Source organism: Schistocerca piceifrons, chromosome 8, assembly GCF_021461385.2.
Source record: "Schistocerca piceifrons isolate TAMUIC-IGC-003096 chromosome 8, iqSchPice1.1, whole genome shotgun sequence".
Taxonomy (NCBI): domain Eukaryota; kingdom Metazoa; phylum Arthropoda; class Insecta; order Orthoptera; family Acrididae; genus Schistocerca; species Schistocerca piceifrons.
The window spans coordinates 275,969,755-275,974,015 of record NC_060145.1 but is presented as its reverse complement, the minus strand read 5'-3'; positions in this window follow the sequence as shown (position 1 = coordinate 275,974,015).

Below are 4,261 nucleotides of genomic sequence, written 5' to 3'. Positions count from 1 at the left end.
CTTCGCGTCTGAGTTTCACTTAGTCTCTCCTAAGAAAAAATGCGTAGCACGCTTCATCCAGTCAAAATCGTACAACAACTGGTCCACAAATCAACGTGAAGTTACTGTCCCTTCTCACATGAAGTTTGGTTGATGGCCAATCAGATTTTACCACCTGTAGATGGGAACTTGACCAAACTATGTGGCACCATCATGCCTTATGTAACGGACATTGTAATCCGACCACTAGCATCCTCCCACCACAAAACCGAATGCAGGCATTCCTGCAGCCCTGTTGGCGTCAGAAAGGCATATGGAGACATACACTGTGATCAAAAGTATCCGGAAATACCCAAAAACATACACTTTTCATATTAGGTGCATTGTGCTGCCACCTGCTGCCAGGTACTCCATATCAGCGACCTCAGTAGTCATTAGACATCGTGAGAGAGCAGAATGGGACGCATCGCGGAACTCACGGACTTCTAACGTGGTCAGGTGATTGGGTGTCACTTGTGTCATACGTCTGTACGCGAAATTTCTACACTCCTGAACATCCCTAGGTCTACTGTTTCCGATGTGATAGTGAAGTGTAAACGTGAAAAGACACGTACAGCACAAAAGCGTACAGGCCGATCTCGTATGTTGACTGACAGAGACCGCCTACACTTCAAGACGGTCGTAATGTGTAATAGGCAGACATCTATCCAGACCATCACAGAGGAATTCCAAACTGCATCAGGATCCACTGCAAATACTATGACAGTTAGGCGGGAGGTGAGAGAAATTGGATTTCATTTTCGAGCAGCTGGTCCTAAGCCCCACATCACGCCGGTAAATGTCAAACGACGCCTCACTTTCTGTAAGAAGCGTAAACAATGGACGATTCAACAGTGGAAAAATGTTGTGTGGGGTGACAAATCACGGTACACAATGTGGCGATCCGATGGTATCGTGTGACTATGGCGAATGCCCGGCTAACGTCATCTGCCTGAAAGTGTAGTGCCAACAGTAAAATTCGTAGGCGATGGTGTTATGGTGTGGTCGTGTTTTTCATGGAGAGAGCTTGCACCCCTTATTGTTTTGCGTGGTACTATCACAGTACGGGCCTACATTGATGTTCTAAGCACCTACTTGCTCCCCATTGTTGAAAAGCAATTCGGGGATGGCGATTGCATCTTTCAACATGATCGATCACCTTTTCGTAATGTACGGACTGTGGCGGAGTGATTACACAACAATAACATCCCTGTAATGGACTGGCCTGCACAGAGTCCTGACCTGAATCCTACAGAACACCTTTGGGATGTTTTGGAACGCCGACTTCGTGCCGGGCCTCACCGAACGATATCGATACCTCTCCTCAGTGCAGCATTCCGTGAAGAACGTATGGCTGCGAGAGTGGAAGCTGTCATCGAGGCTAAGGGTGGGCCAACATCATATCGAATTCCAGCATTACCGATTGAGGGCGCCATGAACTTGTAAGTCATTTTCGGCCAGGTGTCCGGATGCTTTTGATCACACAGTGTAACTCCGAGAGAATAATTAAGGCCAGGGAACAAGAGCTCCATTCTCACTCCATGTGTCAGATCGTGACCAAAACGACTGAAGCTAGACAATAGAAAGCACCCCTTGAGAGATTATTACTTTGCGCCGTTCTTATACAAACATTCGTTCGATAAGTGACTCCACCACGGAGAGGTAAACAAGTGGGCGTGTTTACTGAGCATCCACCGACACACGTTGCCGACTCAGCCCGCACGCGCGCTGCAGTCCCCAGCTGCGTCTTGTCTGTGCCGTTACTCTGCTAGTATGTGCCTCAATACACTTCCTGAAACGTGTACATATGAAAAATTTAACAAAGGGACAAAAACATTTTTCTTTACGTTTCATTTAAATTGTCTAACCATTGCCTTACAACTAAGGTGGGAGAATGCAGGAGGCATTATTCATTTATTCTTAAAATTGTTTATGTCGCTTATGATGACTATTCTTATCCTTTCTCTATCAGGGTCACGTAAGTAGCATAATATGAAACCATTCTGGCAGTTAACTGACGGACTCTAATGGACGGACATGTTTTACGTGTTGATTTCAACTGCTGATACATCATAAAACAGTGGGGAACCCTGTTCCGTTAATTGTACTATGTAACTCTGGCGTTAATTCTTGTTGCACCTTTCATAGTCCAGCTAAGAACTAATGTGGTTGCAATTACGTAGGACTCAATTGTCGATGCATCACCTGATGGACTGCCTCCTCCAATGCTTACACCACCACACTTAAGCCGTCTGTCAGTGATCTCAGCAACCTTGCTAAGGCCATTCTCTCATCCAGCAAGTTCAGTCCAGTCTGCACTTTACCAGAATCTTTGTTAACTGTTCCCACATATGTCTTCTATACCCTGTTAACTCTGCAGTCGATTTCCATACTATCCTGGTGTTATTCAGCATATCTCGCACCAAATTTGCTTACTACATGGTAGTATCCTCTACCCCCTGCACTTGTACAAATGTACTGTTCAACTCATGGACGTCGTCATCATCATTCGTCGTACCAAGCACAGTCCTTAATAACTCTTCCCCCCTCCCCTCCCCTCCTGCATCTAACCATCGCCTCTTCCATCATAGCCGGCCGGTGTGGCCGTGTGGTTCTAGGCGCTTCAGTCTGGAACCGCGTGACCGCTACGGTCGCAGGTTCGAATCCTGCCTCGGGCATGGATGTGTGTGATGTCCTTAGGTTAGTTAGGTTTAAGTAGTTCTAAGTTCTAGGGGACTGATGACCACAGATGTTAAGTCCCATAGTGCTCAGAGCCATTTCAACCATTTTTTCCTTCCATCATGACAATGTTTGTGGCGCTAAATCCATTACTTGACGTAAATGATCCCTTAATTTCTTCATACGAAAGTCGCAACCCCTGACATTCTCACAGTGCGCCTCTATTCCTTCCCTCATGGCTTCGAGATGCAGTCCCGCAAAAGTTCACTCCAATTTTCGTATTTCGTTCGACACCTCCCTTGTATTACACGTCACGTTTAACGTCCACTGGTGACTAGTTACAAAGATGTCTTTCTGTCTGGAAAATAACACCCCTGCTTAAAGTCGTTGGTGCGTCCACTACGCCACCCTTGAAGAGAATTATCACATCCATTCCGGACATACTCCGTGGTAACACCACCTGGGAGGAAGAAATTTGCACCGTTCTCCCTCCCCCCTAAAAAAATTGATAAAACTGGCCTTACAGATTTATTAGTACATTCACACTGCATCACAATAACAGTTCTGGGGGAGACATCAAAAATATTTTGAGCTCTGTTCAGATTCAAGGGAAAGATGTTTGTAGGGAATATGCCAGGAGAAACAGAAACACTAATTAATGGATCAGCGAACAAACTACATTGGCAGACATAATGACAGCCGTAATGCAAATGAAATGGAGACAGGTTAGATATACAGGGTGAGTCACTAACTACTGCCACCTAGAGTAACTCCGAAAGTATGATGGCAGCTGAAAAGTTTGTGGGACAAATGTTGCATGGGACAGAGGGGGCCATAATATGACGTTGGTTTTTTGTTGCTAGGTGGGATCGCGTCAGAGATATGAAGGTCAACTTTGTTCTTTTAAGTGGGATGCTATAGTTTGGTATTTACTTTTTGACAGCGGCTATCGAGACGAATCCAATGATGTGTAACAGTAAGGTCTTTGAGGGTCAACGGAGTTCAAAAAGGTGGCATGAACGTCCTTTTACAGGTGTTCGAAGTGATGACCATTGGTATCAGTGCAGTGCTGCAATCTTCGCATCATGGATTGAGTGGTATTCCGTATCACTTCGGCACTTATAGGAGCACGCGCTCTGACAGTTCTCTGCCGTATATAGCGCAAATAGTAAATATTCGCCGAATACGGCGTATGCATCTAATGTGCCATTGACATGTAAACACCGTTCGACGGTTTTGCAACAGAACACTAACAGGAATGGTAAGACTAGTATCGTCGTATCAAGCGAATGTGAATGACGTATTTCTTCGAAGAACGAGTCGATATGCTTCTTATTTACGGAGAATGCCAACGAAATTCAGTGAGGACTAGAGACTTTTACGCTGAAAGATATCCTCAAACTAATCACCCAAACGTCGTACATTTAAATGTGTGTATGATAAATTGAGAATAACTAGAGCTTTAATGCATCAGAAACATATCCGGCAAGGGAAAGTTATTAACGAAGAAAGGGAAATTGGTGCTCTTGCCACTGTGGTTCGAGATTCTTGCATTATTCGCGTC